Genomic DNA, 18,508 nt, shown 5'->3' with positions numbered 1-18,508 from the left:
ATAGTGTTCCTTACCTGTTTGATGACGATCTCAGAATCACCAAATACTTTTAGATATTGAACTTTCAGGCCTATTGCTTTGTAAAGCCCTTGAATCAATGCCTCATATTCAGCAGTGTTATTTGTACACTCAAATTCTAGTCTACATGATAGCATAGCTTTTTTCCCCTCAGGACTAACTAAAATACATCCTACTCCTTCACCATCATTGGATTTTGACCCATCAAAATATAAAGACCAAAATATAGGCTTATCTACAGTTTTATCTACAATTTTTTCAGCAATAGTAACACACCTTGATGTATCTCTATGAGAAAAATTTTCTATTTTTGATCTGAAAATATTAACAGAGAAAGGTGATGATTGAGCATTAAAATTACCAAAAAATGATTCTGCTGAGTAATTTCCGAGAATGTTATTATTGAAAGATATGGGTTGATTTTCCTACTCAAACTCCGTTGCAGTATGGGTCGTGTGCTTCTCCTGATCGATCTTAATTTGATTTGATTTCCCTTTATAGGGAAGCCACATAAGAGACCAATCAGTAGAAATGTAACCATGGAGTTTCTCAAACCAATCCTTGCTTAAAATGAACCCATAAAACTCAGGGATGTCAGCAATCAATATATCAATTCTCTGAACTACTCTACTACTCTAAGATCAGCTGATAACCTAATGGTGACTAAATTAATTTCTCCTAATACTTGAACCTTATTTTGATTCAACTAAACAATATGCACTGCAGATTTTTGGGGCTCAATGTTTAATTTTGAGCAAACCGAGGTTGGAATTATGTTTGATGAAGCCCCTGAATCTATTAAGCAATTTTGCAAATTTCTATTGTAGATTTCATAGGTTAAGAGAAAAGGAGGAGTGTTACACAGTAATTTTTCACTATCTCCCTCTCAGTCTCCCTACTGTGTCATGAATTCCAATTAACCATGCTCCTGCTCTCTAATCTGGCCAAATGACCCACTTTGCCAAAGTTTATTTTATCAGCGCGACTGTTATTAAAATAACCGCGCTGACTGGCCCCTGATAGTGCAACTGATGCACTGCCAGCGCGGAAGCCCACGGGTTTTCCGCGCTGGTCGAATTTCATGAGTCAGCGCATCCTATGCTTGTATTAAGTCACGTTGACACAGGCTGCTCCGTTATTAAGATGTGCTGTCAGTGCCCCAGTCCAGTTATACACCCGTGCTGATCCAGTTTGGGCAAATTTGTTCTAACAGCCAGCCTTCCAGATGACTCCAGACCTGGTTGTTGGCCTTGTAAGTATCACCCTCCCTTCTATGGCATGTCTGTTCGTCATTTGAGCCACCTTCTTTGGAGATAAGCTCATCCTCCCACCTCTCATGGAGACTCCTTCTCCTATTTAAACCTCTACCATTGCCATGAGCAGCGAGTTTTTATTTTTTAGTTTGGATTGTGTGGAGTTGATAGTGCTCAAAGTGCTGCTGTTAGTAGGTAGTTGGTGTGATAAGTGTGGAATTGCTAGATAGCTTAAGGAAGGTTATGGAGTGTTGCTTGTGTGAGAGAGAGTTCTTGTCTTGGGAGATCTACCTCCAAGGGTGAATGCTTAAGAGACTTGCTGGTTGGACCCTCTTGAGAAGGATTCGACGTCAGAACATTTGGTTGTACTCTTCTCTGTTATTGATTAATAATAGATGACTACTATTATGGTTCCACTCTCATTTGTCTTTGTAATGATTAATGTGAGTTATGTCCTTTCTGACTGATGTATCATTGCTTTTATTAGATTTCACGCTTGTGTTTGTCTTTCTCTTCGTGTGTGTAGGTATCTATTCACGGAGATCGTGGAAGATCGTGACCGGTCAGAGCGAAGGAGCGAGAGCGACATCTCTTCATCAAACAATAGCGTTGGAATCCAAGTAGGTGTTCATTGCCTACCTTTTATTTGCAATTAGGAACTTGCATAGTAGCATTGACTGATTGTTGCTAGACCCATTCTGGGCTAGTAGGGCTCGCCTCTATCCATAGATGGGATTTACCTCTCCAACAATTTGGCGACTCCGCTGGGGAACTGGCCTTTGTCCCTTTTTGTTCATTCTTGCTTTGAGTTTTTGTTTTGGTCTCTTTTGAAGTTTTGGGGATTAATTATCAGTCTTTTTCGTTTCCTGGGTTGATCTGGGAAATGCCCCTGTTTGATTGAAAGATTGGCTGTTTTGATTTGGGAGTTTTGATTTTCCTGTCACTATTTTTGAGCTCCATCACGGATTTAATTTTGACAGTCGCGTTGTCATCGCGCTCACCCTTTTGCAACATCCTGTTCATCGCGTAATTACGCCTAACAGTCGCGATGATCCTGGAAATCGGATCATCGCGGAAAAGACGTGTACAGTCGCGCTGTCAGCGCAACTTGGTAGCTTTTTACCCGCGCTGACCTTGGGTTGCTAGCTTAATTCCCGCGATGACTCCTAAAATCGCATCATCGCCGAAAATAGGTGTTTTTCCGCGATCAGCGCGGGTGGTCTGTGTAAAATTTGCGCTGACATCTCGAGTTGTCTGTGTAAAAATTGCACTGACTTTGTGATCATCTCGGGTTCTCAGTGTGTAATTTGCGCTGATTCCTGAAAAGTTGTTTTTATAACTTTATCTCCTGAATTCATCAATCTTTCTTATCCCCTGTTGTTTCTTGTCCCTCATTAGCTTGTTTTGATTACTTTTGGTTAGGGGCACTTTCTCTTTGATTTCATTCGAGTGAGTCTTGTGTTTCTTAGACCATGTGACCTAGCCCTTTAGAAGTTTCATCGAGAAACCATTTGCTTGGGTTACTTGTCTATTCAAGGTTCATTCACAACCCTCTTATTGATTTGCTTGAGTCTTTTTCACTGCTTGTTGCTGGTTGATTTTTAGTGTCGATTATTGAACCACTTTTTTATGTTGATTCGATTTCTTCACTACCAAGCATAGATCACAATTGTTTGGATCGATCAGTTCACACTTGCTTGTTTGTCTTCTTAAATTCACAAAAAAAAATTGCATTCATTTAGCATACGAAAGTGAAAGTGCATTTGCATTACGAATTTTCATGTTTGAGAAATTGAAAAGCAAAATTTAAATCTTTCATTAGTAGTATTGATGCATCGTGAGATTAGTGTATTGATGCATTGTGTTTCTTAGTGTTTGCATTCGCTTGTCTTGGTCTGGGAATGATATTTCTACCCTACCGTAGGTAGGTGTTCATCGAAGAAAACGATACTTCATTCATTATAGTTTGCATCTAGGCATTTGTGAGAGATCACACGGTAGGACCTGAAACCGAAACTTAATTCAAGATCAACCATAAAATGAACTGAATGAACTTAAAAATGCATTAGAACATAACGCTCACTGTTTAGAGGTCTAGGCTAGAGATGTGTTCCGACATCTTTAAACATAGTCACTATTGTTTCACATTACGGTTGGGTGATTCCTCCTTCTGTGACTCGATAGTGGTCTAACACGGATTGTGCTCCCACGTACCGTCGCGTATATAGGGAGACCCCACTAGGATTTTATCCTTGATCCATAGGAAGCCGAGTCTCCTGCCTTGCAAGCCGTAACGGACCGAACACAACATTCGAGAAGATTGACTGTAGTACAAAAAGTCCTTGGTTCTCATACGATTTCCAAGGTGTATAAGCAGTTTTATGGATTTCCTGGTAAACGCTTTGCCTAGAGTCTCCAGAGTAGTCACTTTTGATCCTTTTCAGACTCCTTAAAAGAAAAGGTGCCAGTGAGCGTCTTGTCACTTCATGCTCATTAAACATTCGAAGGAGACTAGAGTCATCTTTTCGTCCTTTTCTCGACTCTTAAAACATGAAAAGGTCAAGTTGTGTCTTTGCGTATTAAAATTTATTTGGCCACGATTAACGTTACCTGGTTAGATCTTGTGTGCATTAGCTTGAGTAGGCTTCTTTTTGTTTGATATGGCAACTTTTCCGGGGTTCACCAACCCAAGTTCCCCTCCTGATGGGAATCCTGGTCATTTCCCTCCTCTCGAGAATGTTGGTACTCCCTATATGGCAACGTTATCCCTTCCGGGGTTAACTGTCGGGTTGCCTGTTTGGTTGTTTTCAACCTCTTTGGTCCCTGCCGTATCGGCTGCTAGTCCATCAGTCCCTCCACCTGAACAACATCATGTTGATCCTAAGGTGGATCTCTCCCCTTCGACGCCTACTTCTACGTCTTCCTCTTGTACTTCGCCTGGTGAAAGTCTCGATTCGAATAACCAGGTGGCTAAGAAGAAGAAGAAGAAGACCAAGAAGAAGAAGTCTCCTAAGGGAGAGGCTACAAGTATAACTCTTACTCCTTCGAGTTCCCCTGAAGTCGGGCCACCTTCCGCTCCTCCGCGGAAGGTTAAGTTTCCTTGTCGATTATGCAAGGAGGACCATCTTCTTCGCGATTGTCCTGGCATTCCCATGGTACTAGAAGTATGGTCTCGCGATCCGACCCACCCCTCATCATCCTCTGAAGCTCACAGCGATGCTACCGTATCAGTTAGGAATGGTAAGGGAAAAGGTAAGATTCGAATCCCCAGTAGACTTTGTGAAGGCAATCATCCCCTTCACCTTTGTCCACTAATGGATACAGCCTCTGTTGTCTTGGAAAGTCTTACAGCTCCTTCACCCCAACTCCCTGTTGGATATCAACGTCTTTCTGCAGCTACAGATCGTCCGCCTCCCGACAATGAGATTGGTTCACATTCTTCTCTTGTCCAGGCCCCTCTTCCCAAACCCGGCTGTGTCCAGCCTGTTCCAGACCAACCATTGGTCGGAAAGAGTGTCGACTCGAGTCCGCCACTCGCTCACTCTGTTTCGGAAGAGAATAACGCCCATGTTCTTCTCGTCTCTTCAGATTCTCCTGAGTCCCGAAATGACTCTCTTAACCTAGCTGCTCCTGAAGGTTCTCCTTCGATTCGTTTAGCACATGGGGGAAATCATACGATTCCCCCACCAAGTAGTTTGGTCGCTTCCTTTGATTGGAATCACCTGATCACCGGTCGCCTTCCATCCCATATGCCTTTCCAGATCATAGTACATGCCTATGCTAAGGCAGTACCTGGCACTATTTTGGATGAAGGGGCATCTGTCAGTCTTATGCCGTACACTACTTGGCAAGCTTTAGGTTCCCCGCAACTTGGACCAGTCACTCAGAATCTGTTGGCATTCGACGGAGGAGCCTGTCCATCTCTAGGAGTTCTCCCGAAGTTTCCTATTACTTTGGGAGGCAAAACCGTCTATATAAATGTCTTGGTTACCCAAGGTGTTTTAGACTTTAGTCTTCTCCTTGGTCGCGACTATGTTTACGCCATGGGGGCCCTCGTTTCTTCGCTTTTCTGTATGGTTTGCTTTCCACACGATGGAAGAATTGTGTCTATCGATCAATTGTCGTTCGTTAGTCCCCCAATGCCTCCTGCGCAGTTGTCGTCCCCTCCTAGTTTTTATCCACCAGTTGTATCTGCCCCACTGCAGATCAACTATGTGGCCACCTACCCCATGCCTGTATCCAGTGATGACACCGTTGTGCATAGTGTCCTGGGGGCATTAGGTCCTGACTTCCAAGATGTGGTCCTTTCACCGAGAGTAACACTCTTGGAAGCACCGACTTCCTGTTCATTATGATGCAGTTCGGTTGGAGCATAGTTCACTTTCCTATGTCAAGCTCCCTAAAAAATGAAATTGGGTCTGGTGGAGCATAGTTCCTTTCCTATGTCAAGCTCCTTAAAAAATGAAACTAGGTCTGGTCCGAGGATAGTTTTGATCTTGTGGCGACCTCGTTAAAAAATGAAACAAGGGCTATGAGGATAGTTCTTTACTGTGTCAACCTCATTAAAAAATGAAACAGCTCCCTTTTCAGATCGAGTCTTTGATTAAGATCTCGTAAAATCCAAGTTGAGTCTTTCCAAGATCTCGAAAGTGAACCTTCATTCCATCCACTTTGTTGAATGCAATGAAGCTTGGGGGGCATGTACCTCGTTTTGCGTCATTATGCTGGGGGCATGCGAACTTATAACAAGCATAGTTTTTCATTTCAAGATTGTGTAAACATGAAACGGAATCCAAGCAAAGTTCTCCATGGTTCAAGCTTGTGTAACAATGAACCCATACCCGATTTACATCTCGTGATTGCCATGTTTATCCGCTGAATTCTGCTAGATGAGCCTTGGTTGTTTTCATTCCATCGCCGCCATCTCTTTGGCCGATCATATGCTTTCACTTGGTTGTTTTTCCTTTCCTGAGGAACCGTAGCGATGAGTGGTTTTATTAGCCAGCCTCTTGACCATTACATGTTTTGAGCAGTTCCACCATTGCAGGAACTAGTTGCTACCCTTTATACCACTCGTTCCTCTAGGATGAGTCGCCTTTAAGCTCTTTTCTGACTCGTAAAATATGAAAAGATTGCCGAGTATTTTTCCCTTTTTGACTCGTTAAAGAGAATAAAAATGGAGGTCTACTTTCAACCCTTTTATGACCGTTTAAAGACGAAAAGATAGCCGAGTCTCCCTCTCAACTCGTTAAAAAAGCGAGAGGCAGTCGCCTTTAAAGCTCTTTTTTCGACCGTTTAAACTAAAAATATTGCTGGGTGTTTGTCATTTCAAACTCGTTATTGGCTTCAAAATGACGTACTTCTGACCGCTTTTCTACTTTTTCAGGTCGAGGTCGCTACTTACGAAAAGTACTCCTCGATCATTCTGGTCGGGCGGTTCTTTCAAGCATTGTTTTATACTTTTTCTGGCTCGAGAGACACAACTTCACGAAAAAGGACCCCACTAGAATTTTCTTTTCCGCAGTCTTTTCAGACTCTATAAACAAGAAAAGACGTCGAGTTCTTCCTTTGTCAGGCTCGTTAAAACCTCTTGACATCGGACACCATCGAACTGACGCTTTCCAAGCATATGCTATCCCCGTCAAGCTTGTCATCCAAAAATAATCGGGGTACCTGCCAGAAATGGTGGGGAAAATGAAACTGTAATAATGGTCATGTCGGCAGTATGTCGCTCTTGAACATGGCACTCGTTTGCATTCGTGTCTGGGTGGGGATTTCTCATCTTGTTTCACACTAGCCTCCGTGGTTTTGGGTTATCTTGTTTTGACCCCTCATCTGCTCATTGCCTTGTCACCATGACCTCTGCTCATTTGATGTCAAATACTACCAAATCTGTTGTCACGCCGCCGATATGTTCAAGAGAAGTTGACCTCTGCAAGCTTACAACCTACCTCTGATGTCTCACACAAAATATCCTTCTCTGTCTCGTGTCGATGATGTGGGAAACATTATGGCCCACCTTCGATCAAGGTTACTTCCTGTCGACTTCAGCTCATTATCCAGGAAAGTGACCTAGAGACTCCCTTCAGGTGCCTTAGAGCCTGCATGCCTCAATGGCATGTTCTTTGTGTTCGACGCGAGGTTTTCATCATTGGCCTCCGATCGGATGATTCTGCGGGTGTTCGACACCAACTCATTGATTCACACGCCGCGGATTGTACCTATGAGTACCTTGAGGACCATTGTCATTATTGGTGGTACCTCTCGCGTCTGTTAATAGTTTTCATCACTGACTGGTAATCAGACGATGTTCATGCATGTTCGACTTCAGCTCATGTATTCACATGCTTGAACTTGTACTTTGTTCGGGTTGGGATGGAGTGCAAGACCCTGGTTTTTGTCTGCTACAAACCAGGTTGCGATTTTGTGGATTATTATTACATGACTCATTGATGGATGGCTGCGCCCATACCTGAGTCTTTTGGGATGGCTGCGACCATACCTTATTATCATCATGGTCTCTTCAGCTGGGTGGCTGCGTCCATACCATAGACCTTCTTCATATGTCTTTTGGATGGCTACGCCCATGCCTAGACTACATGTAATCAAGATATCAGTTGTACGTGCGGATCCTTCCTGGTGGTGTTCCAGTTCAACGAGCTTGTAAAGCATTTCACCCCTCCCACTCTCTCTGGCTTCATGCTTTAGGGGGCATCTGTTACACAGTAATTTGTCACTGTCTCCCTGTCAGTCTCCCTACTGTGTCATGAATTCTAATTAACCATGCTCCTGCTCTCTAATCTCGCCAAATGACCCACTTTGCAAAAGTTTATTTTATCAGCGCGGCTGTTATTAAAATAACCACGCTGACTGGCGCCTGATAGTGCAACTGATGCGCTACCAGCGCGGAAGCACACGGGTTTTCCGCGCTGGTCGAATTTCATGAGTCAGCGCATCTTATGCTTGTATTAAGTCGCGCTGACATAGGCTGCTCCGTTATTAAGATGCGCTGTCAGTGCCCCAGTCCAGTTATACACCCGCGCTGATCCAGTTTGGGCGAATTTGTTCTAACAGCCAGCCTTCCAGATGACTCCAGACCTGGTTGTTGGCCTCGTAAGTATCGCCCTCCCTTCTATGGCATGTCTTTTCGTCATTTGAGCCACCTTATTTGGAGATAAGCTCATCCTCCCACCTCTCATGGAGACTCCTTCTCCTATTTAAACCTCTACCATTGCCATGAGCAGCGAGTTTTTAGTTTTTAGTTTGTATTATGTGGAGTTGATAGTGCTTAGAGTGCTGCTGCTAGTAGGTAGTTGGTGTGATAAGTGTGGAATTGCTAGATAGCTTAAGGAAGGTTGTGGAGTGTTGCTTGTGTGAGAGAGAGTTCCTGTCTTGGGAGATCTACCTCCAAGGGTGAATGCTTAAGAGACTTGCTGGCTGGACCCTCTTGAGAAGGATTCGACGTCAGAAAATTTGGTTGTACTCTTCTCTATTATTGATTAATAATAGATGACTACTATTATGGTTCCACTCTCATTTGTCTTTGTAATGATTAATGTGACTTATGTCCTTTTTGACTGATGTATAATTGCTTTTATTAGATTTCACGCTTGTGTTTGTCTTTCTCTTTGTGTGTGCAGGTATCTATTCGCGGAGATCGTGGAGGATCATGATCGGCCAGAGTGAAGGAGCGAGAGCGGCATCTCTTCATCAAACAATAGCATTGGAGTCTAAGTAGGTGTTCATTGCCTACCTTTTATTTGCAATTAGGAACTTGCATAGTAGCATTGACTGATTGTTGCTAGACCCGTTCTGGGCTAGTAGGGATCGCCTCTATCCATAGAGGGGATTTACCTCTCCAACAAGGAGTATGAGAATTATACCTATCTCCGATCAAAACAACATCAGTAGCATCTACTCTATCTGATGGTGGCTTACCTTTTCCTTTAGCCACCTTGGTTAGTATAGCATTTGGAAGAGGAGAAGAAGGTACTGCATTTAACTCTTTGAGTAGCAATTTTTGTTGATGTTTGAGCTTGCTAAGCTCAAATAAAGAGATATTTTCTCTAGTCTTCTTCATGTCTTCTATGATGTTGTAATCCATAGAGTCGTAGACTACAAATGTCTTGGATGATCAGGGTGGATTGGAAGATGATGGCTGATTTTGAGTAGGCAACGCTATAGATTTCTTTATGGGAGCCTTATCTTTGCCAATAGGACTTACATTTTTCTTCTTTTGAGTTGGTTGAATAGGCTCCGCAATGACTGTTACACAGTAATTTGTCACTGTCTCCCTGTTAGTCACCCTACTGTGTCAGGAGTTCACAATAATCAAGTTCATGCCTTCTGAACTCGCCAAAAACCCACTTTTTCCAAAGTTTTCCTCATCAGCGCGTCTGTTTTAAAAACATCCGCGTTGAGTGGTGCTTTATAGCAGACTGCATGCACTACCAGCGCGAAAGCACACGACTTTTCCGCGCTGGTTGAATTTCATGGCCAGCGCAACCTCTGTTTGTACTAAGTCACGCTGACATGGCCCTGTCTGTTATTGCTTTGTGACGTCAACGCGCCAGACCAGTTATGCACCCACGCTGATCCAGTTTGGGCGAATTTGTTCCAACAACCAGCCTTCCAGATAACTACAGGCTTGGTTTTTGGCCTTGTGAGTCTCGCCTCCCTTCTATGGCATGTCTGTTCGACCCTTTGCAACTACTTCCCTTGAAGATAAGCTCATCCTTCCACCATTCAAGGAGACCTCCTCTCCTTTATAAACCTCTACCATTGCCATGAGCAGCTAGTTTGGATTGTGTGGAGTTTATAGTGCTCAGATTGCTGCTACCATAGGTAGTTGGTGTGATAAGTGTGGAAGTGTAATAACTTAGGTAAGGTTTTGTTGTGTTGCTTGTGTGAGAGAGAGAGTTTCTTTTTTTAGGAGATTCATTCCCAAAGGTGAATGCTTAAGAGACTTGCTGACTGGACCCTCCTGAGAAGGATATCAACTTCAGAACATTTGGTTGTACTCTTCTCTGTTATTGATTAATAATAGATAACTACTATTATGGTTCCATTCTCATTCGTCTCTGCAATGGTTAATGTGAATTACATCCTTTCTGACTGATGTATAGTTGCTTTTATTAGATTTCACGCTTGTGTTTGTCTTCTCTTCGTGTGTGTAGGTATCTATTCGCGGAGATCGCGGGGGATTGTGACCGGCCAAAGTGAAGGAGCGAGAGCGACATCTCTTCATCAAACAATAGCGTTGGAATCCAAGTAGGTGTTCTTCGCCTACCTTTTAATTGCAATTAGGAACTTGCATAGTAGCATTGACTAATTGTTGCTAGACCCATTCTGGGCTAGTAGGGATCGCCTCTATCCGTAGAGGGGATTTACCTCTCCAACAATGATTTTACTCCTAGTACTTACTAGGAGAGCTTCTTGTTCCCTTTCAGTATCTGAATTGGGCAAAATGAAGTCCCAGATACCGTGACATTCAACAACCTCATCTTCTTCTGTTTCCTCAGATGAAAAAACTGTGTCTTCATCCTCGTCATTATCCGGATCTAATTCTACATTAGATATGCCATTAAGTGGTTTTGATTAAGCTCTTTTGAAGTTTGTAAATGGCTTTTTAGTGGAAGTTTCAGCTACCTATTTCTTAATCTCTACCATTTCATTAGACATAGTCTTTAAAACCTTTTGCAAACCCTCCATATCATTTGGATCTTTATCCACTTTCTTCTTCGAACCATCTTTAAAAGTAACTTTTTTGGACTTTCTCTCTTCAAGAGCGATTTTCTTTACTAAAGCAACGATATGTTTCTCAATAGCGATCACTTCTTTCATATTCTCTGCTAAGGTGGGCTTTGCAACTCTATCAATGAAGATTGCTATATTCGAAGGTAAGGCTGAAATATAACATTTGCTTCGAACCTCTTCACTGGGATTAGACATAGCAGGAATTTTATTTAAGAGCATATTAAATTGCGAGTTGAAATCTTTAATAGGTTCCCTCGATTCAGTTTTAAGATTGGATAGATCATTGTTTAATGTCGTTGTGGACCTATCATCTCCAAATTTAGTCAAAAATTTCTCTTGGAAAACATTCCAACTAGTAATGGTTCCTGCTGGTAATGAAAAATACCATGATCTAGCTGCTCCCTGTAAGGTGCATGGGAAAAGCCTCACAACAACATCTTCTTCTATCACTCCATTTAAGTTTATTGACAACATAAAGTTGTTTATGTGTTCTTCTGCCAGTATGCCTATATCTAGATTAAACTTTGGCAAACACTTTTCGGGATGGGCTGGAAATTGACTCAAGGGTGCAGACATTGTGACTACCCCTAGATTTTTCCATGGCCTTGGTTGTGGTTGATTGTGTGCCATTGTTGCGCTAATAGCAAAAGAAAGTGAGGATGTAGTTACAAGTGGTTGGGAAGAGGATGTCAGAGTACCTGTACCCTGTTGGACAATGATATGAAGTTGGGGATTGGATGGTTGACTTTGCAATGGATTGGATGAAATGGATGATGATGATGAAAGAGTATCACTATCAAACTCTTCAGGTGTCTTCCTAGCTCTTTCCCTTTTAGGTAGAGGAAATTCTGTTAGTTCAATACCAAGCTTTTCACTCTGTAATCTTGTAAGAGGATGAGAAGGAATGTATTGGGAGGTCATACTGCCTTGAGATAACTCAAAACTTTTCTTTAGATATTGAAACCCTTGAAGTTTATGAATTAAAGACTGAACTTTAGGGGGTTCAAGAGTGGATTTTTCTTATATGTTTAAGTTTTCAGCAGTGGTTGTTGTCTTATCAACCTCTCGTTTGAAAATTAGAGATTCAGAATGTAAGGGAGAAGTTGGAGGAGATGTTGAGGGAGATTTACTCTCAGAATGGGCTATGGATTTGGATTCACTCACCATTCATATTTCATGCCCTACTTCTAGCGCCAAAAATGTTGATGCCTATAAAATCATTGCATCAACATCAGGGAAAACCACCCCGTTTAGACCTTACTGCAGATCCTTTTCTGTTTTGTGTGGTGGCTCCGACTGGATGTAATGGGACCAGTTTCCCAGTGATATATGAGCTGATGGGTGATTGGTTTGTAATGTATGACGAAAGTGATAAGTGTTTTATTCTAAAATGCAAAAAATATACAAAGATAATTAATCTATCCTAGGTATTCTTTTAGCAACACAATTTTTTATTGTTTCTATTAAACAAATAACCATAAAGATGACTTATTCATAAAATAGAAATATGCATTCATATGATGATTACTTTGTTTAAGTAATTAAACAAAGTAATAATAAAAACATTATCGCATCGATCATAATATATCACCGGTATATATATTCAAAAGATAACAATTCTAAAACATTCAGAAATGACAAGTTAACGAATTGCTTTAAAAACATATATACATATCAATAATAGCAATGTTGAGAAATGTTCATTCACATAGAGAAATAAGACAAAAACAGAGATAATAGTACCATATGCATTTGGATTCTCCTAATGTAACTCACATTCAAATTCTACTTTCTTATTTGGGAATACCTTCAAAAAACGCAATAGTGAAAATCCGATAAGAGCCTCTTTGACAAAAATGCAGAACTTTGCTCTAGTCTTTGATTATATATATATATATATATATATATATATATATATATATATATATATATATATATATATATATATCAGAAGTACAGTAGTGCAACTCCCAAGTCAAGTTTTAATACAAATTGTGAACCTCTTCTAAATACATGAAAGGGACTTTAAATACTAATAATAACAACAAAATTTGAATAAAAATTGTTGTGCACTAGTCTAAATAAAGACATATAAATCTGGGATTTATCATGAAGATAGCAGTGTTATGGTGGTTGAATGAATTCACTGTATCAGTTTCCTTTTCCTGTGATTCCAGTTGACAGATTGCGAGCATAGGCTAGATTTCCAGTGGCTGACTCATCCTAGAGTGTAGCTAAGCTATATAGGTGGCATCAAAGAGTTCGGAGATAATGCAGTTGATTGCATCCGAGAGACATTTCATGGCCATCTGCTGACTATGTGGCTTGACAAGGAAAAACCATAATGTTTCCCATGTCAAGATTTGGATTCCTCCAATCAATTTTTCCCTATGCTCCAGCTCTTGTTTCCAATGTTGTTCCAACAAATTTTCCTTAGGAAGTTTACCTAGAGAGCAATCTATGATCAAATTAGACATATGCAAACTGTTATTTATCAATTTGATTAGACTATTTTTTGCAGTTGTGCATCTTTCAACTGTCATTAATTGGAACTCCCATTCAGAAAACAAGATTTCCTTATGCGATACTTGTATTGTTGGTAGATTGGAAACCATTCCTTCTTTGGAATCTTGCCAGGATGTAAAATTGGTTAAATTTTGATCTGCCTTATCTAATTCAAGTCTGGCATCTACTGCTTTTTCAATCATTGATGCAGAGATATCGCATAAGGGATTGGCCAATGATATATTGTGGCATAGAGTATCCAATTGTCAGGACAAAGCTTTGGTTATTTCCAAGGCTTCTGTTTTGAATTCGTTTACCTGTGGATATGCCTTGTACCGTTCTATCTGCTCTTTCATTTGCACGATTTGATCTTCTTTTGCTTTCTTCTCCTACTCAATAACATTTGTAGCCTGCTCAACTCTTGTGACAACTCCTGTTGCTTATGGAGATTTTTTTCATCAATCCTCTGCTTTTCCAGTTTTAACTGCTCTTTTAATTGTTCATTTTGTTGCCTCTGTTCTATTAACTGTTGTTCAAGCTAATTCATCTTTTGTTGTTGCTTTGCCGATTGCGCCTAAAATTGGATGATTGCCTAGTATTTTTCCCTCATCAGGTGGCTAACCTCTGATGCCTTATCCATTGTCACTACTATGTAAGCTCCTGCATACTATGATAGTTTTGTTAAATCCTTGGAGGGATTCACCTCTGCTTTCCATACCACGTTCATCATCTCCGCTTGAGGAGTTAAAAGAGGACTTTGATCAATTTTCCTCTTCTTCCTTTGTATTTTAACTACATCCCTATGCTTTGGACTGTAGAAGACATCAAGTGGTGGTATTTCTTCAGTTTGTAGTACAATCTCCTTAGTAGGATTCTCGGGAATAATCTCTATGTCCTGCTAAATACTGGGTGGGTCGCTTGTTCCTTCAATCAAAACTGTGTTAACTTCTGGCTTTTGCACTATATGCATTTCTAGTGTAGTGAACTCTTGGGATTTATTGGGGTTATTGATGATTGAATCAAACTGTTCCCATTCCTTGATTAACTTAGGATCAATATTAATATCCATACCAAGGGGTTCACTAGTTCCTCCTTGCTTCTATTCCCTTTCTGGGGTATTCTCACTTTTAGGAATCTTTTCAATTTCGGGAGTCTTTTCACTAATTTTCTCTTCATAGTGGCCTTGTGGTTGTACCATAGAGGAAGTGTTTAGTAATTCCAGAGCTAGTGTTTCCAATCTCTGTGTCCTAAACTTGTAAAATTCCTCTAGTCCCTTTCCTCGCAATTTGATTTTGGCCAATTGTTTCACTTGAGAAAATACCTCGGCTGAAGAAAAAAGATCATCATAGCTATCCTTCTCATGTTCAAAATTGGCGATTTGGGCCTGGGAAGTAACATTGTAGGCAACTGGTTTAGGATCGTACTGCCTTTTTGGGATGATCGTTAGCTTTAATAGCTTTATTTTCCCAGCTTCCTTCTCTGCATGTTTGAAGTCATGTAGCGTGAAAGCATCACATCGGAGGGGGAATGAAGGCCACATGTTCTTTTTAGACTCCTTCAGGTTCCTTCAGATCCCTTCTACTGTTATCTGATGTGTTAATTCTCTGGCAAGCAATTTATCAGGAATATATAGGGGAAGGACATGTGGGTCAGTAGTGTTATTGAAAAGTCTTATGTAGGTGAACTTTTCTTCACCAAACTAACTACCAATTACAGTTAGCTCGAAATAGGATTCCTCGGATAACCTAGGAGCGAGTTTATTGAATATGGCATAATACACAGGGAGGATGAAACCATGACAGATTCTATAAAGGTGATTTTTGTAATGGGCTTTCCACAACTCCTTATGATAAATGTGAATGGGATTGGGATCCTGCGGAGTCCATTTCCATCCAAAAATGGGGTATTTGGAATTGAAACAAAAGGTGTCCATAATATAAGCACTCATATAAAATGGGGGTATTACCCGAGTGGTCACGAACCTATTTTTTCTATAATCAAGTATTTGGCTGGCCATTTTTTCAAACAAAATGGTCGCCCAATCCATGATATAGGAATTAATTGCAGCCTCCATTAATGGTACCATTTCTATAGAAAATTTAGCAGAATCATGGACTCCGAAGAGTCTGCACATCATTGCACCAGCATAACAATAAGGAGATGCCAACGAATCTACGAAGTACATGCCTGATGTTTCATGCTTGTGCTTGGCCAGAAAATACCTCCATTGTCTAATAGGTTTGAATTCAATGGTGTTCTCCTTGGAAAGAGCCTCCAAAAATGCTTTGTTATAACGCTTCTCCAGTTCAGGAAAATGGTACATTCGTTTAGTATCTTCTGCTCTGAACAACCCAAACATTCTTCCATCAGTAGCAAAGAAAGTTTTGTCTGTAATATTTATGCTTTCAATTACCCATCTGACCAAGTCGTTATAGGGTAAAACTTTGGCGCAGACCGCTTTTATATGAAGATAAGAGCAGGCCAAATCCCTTAGTGTATTTTCTTACTTGTCTATGGAATTTGTGGTTGCTACTTCTTCCATTTCTTCCAGATCCTCAGCTTCCAACAAGTTGTAGATACTCTCCTAGGATCCTTGCCTAGGCCAAGGAAGGTAGTATGAGATATTAAAACCTTCCTCACTAGTTCGTCTTTGTCTACGACAGGGACCTTGGGTTTCTTGGATTTATTTATCATCTTTACTGGATTCATCAACTCAGACTTGCTCTGTGCAAGAAACAAAAGAACGTAACAGAGAAAAAAATTGTTCAATGCCAACACGAAATGAAAAGAGTTATGGTAATTCAAGCATGATAAGCAAAATGAAATCAAATATTACCACGGATGAAATCCTTGAAGGATTCAACCTTAATTTCTATATTAATGACTTCCATAACTGCAAATCGTGATAATTAAATGTAATAATGATATTTCGCGTCGCACATATGAGTAATAGTCCTTTAACATGGATCCCTTGGTTTTCACGATCAGCAATTAGCGAAAAATCGCATATCGCAGATTGGGAGGTTTATAGGTCAAGCTTAAGCAGTTACCATAGGTAGCTCAAACTGCGATAAAGGTTAATGTGAAGAGGCGGGATAATCAACAAATTGTTTGCTATTTGTTTATTAATGATTAAAGGCTTAAACCTGCAAACATACATTTACCAACCTTTTATCAAAAAGCGCACTTTTCCTTTATGAAATGGCATCGGTGAGTTCCAAAGGGGCTTTCGTTATGTGGTTCATGGTATCTGTGATGGCCGATTGCGATTGTATTATCGCATCAGGAGTTTGGCATAAACCTTTGGAATGTTTCATTGCAGACTTGCGATTTTTGGGATTTCCGATAGCATTATCGCATCAGAGATTTGCCAATGAGAGCCTTTTAAGTCTATCCTTTAAATAAACGATACGAAATATTATTTTACCTTTTCACAAAAAGGTCTTGGTTGATGTTTATATCAGATCGGACCTTTTCATGAGGACTTTCTTGTGTTACGTGATTAAATCAACACCGGTGATTATTATTGGATTATTGATTTAAACTAAATCTAAGGAAAAAGGGGGACCGATTTCTTATTAAAGATTTGGATTAAAATTTTGAAATGGTGGGGGGGGGTTTGTATAGCACAATAGGTCCTTAACCCTAATATCATTCCTTCCACTCCCAATTTCACCCCACAATCACATCAAGTTCATTATCCCACCTCCCATTCTGATAAATCCATCGCCAGCGGCCTACCAATTCAGAAAAATTTTCCACAACCAAGCACAATGCAGTCCAACACCATGTAGCGCTGGTCCTCGGCACAATTTTTTTCATTTATTTAGTAAGTTGCGCAAAGAGTTGGAAGAATACATGATGACATGGAGAGGGAGCATGAGAAGAAAAAGCAACAGCTACAGGAAGTAATAGAGGAAAGAGATCATATGCAATAGGAAAATATTGATTTGCAAGCGGAGTCGATTAGGTAACAGAGAAGTTTCTGTCACTATTGACAAAAATCAGAAAAGATGACATAGAAGCTCCTAAGGACATCATGGCCTGCGCGCTCAAGAGTTTATGTGATGACATTTAAGCAACATGTTCAAATCTAGTGTCAAAAAACACTGATATGAAGTAGAAGCTAGAAATAGGAAGATCAACATTGCCAGACTCGGTCGAAATATATGCTAGAACAATTGATGGAAAGATCATCAAAGTGGCAACCAAGAAGGAACTACTCGCTGAGGCACTAGAAGATGGGTATGTCCTAATGGATAGAGTTCACGACTAGCCAGGAAGCCTTATGTTGAAGAATCAGGCAGTGTATCTTATAAGAGAGTAGCTACAAATATTAATTGCGAGTAGCCAAGATTGCATGGACTCCAACCAACTCTAGAAGATTGATGAGTAGATCACCGCAATTCGACCACAGGTTGATCAGATCGAAGAAGAATCAGTGAAAACCAAAAAGCTTATTAGAGACCTGTGTCCACCAGTCCGACTGTTATCACCCAAAAATTCTCAAAACATCATTGTCTCAACTTTGCTTTTGGTCATGATTTCAAGGAGGTCTAAAGGTCATTTTAGTCTTGATAATGGGTAGGTGACAGGTTAAGAGTCTCATTTTCATATCCAAATAAAGTTAAATCAGCCTTGTTCCATGTCCTACAAGTCTCACATGCTGTTTAGAACTCATATCTTTAACCATTTTGAAAACTGTGTTGAAAAAAGAGCAGACATAGGAATCCACAATTTTGTAGCGCAACTAGTTCAAAAAAAGTGATTTGCACTACGAAAACAACTAATTTTGTAGCACATCATGAGGCGAAAACCCTGTTTTTATGTTTTTAGTAGTTAACTTCCAAGGGGGTTCCTGAGCAATTGCAAATTCATTTTTTAAAACGGAAAGAGTTTTTATTATAAACATTCTTATCTACAAAAACATCCACCATTTTTGTAACAGCTATCAAGAATCAAGACATAGGAGCTCA

The sequence above is a fragment of the Pinus tabuliformis genome, chromosome 4_2 (genome assembly GCF_031772625.1).
Source record: "Pinus tabuliformis cultivar Carrire ecotype Pingquan chromosome 4_2, CPIR1, whole genome shotgun sequence".
In the NCBI taxonomy this organism is placed as follows: domain Eukaryota; kingdom Viridiplantae; phylum Streptophyta; class Pinopsida; order Pinales; family Pinaceae; genus Pinus; species Pinus tabuliformis.
The sequence above is the reverse complement of the archived record's forward strand: the minus strand, read 5'-3'. Positions refer to the sequence as shown.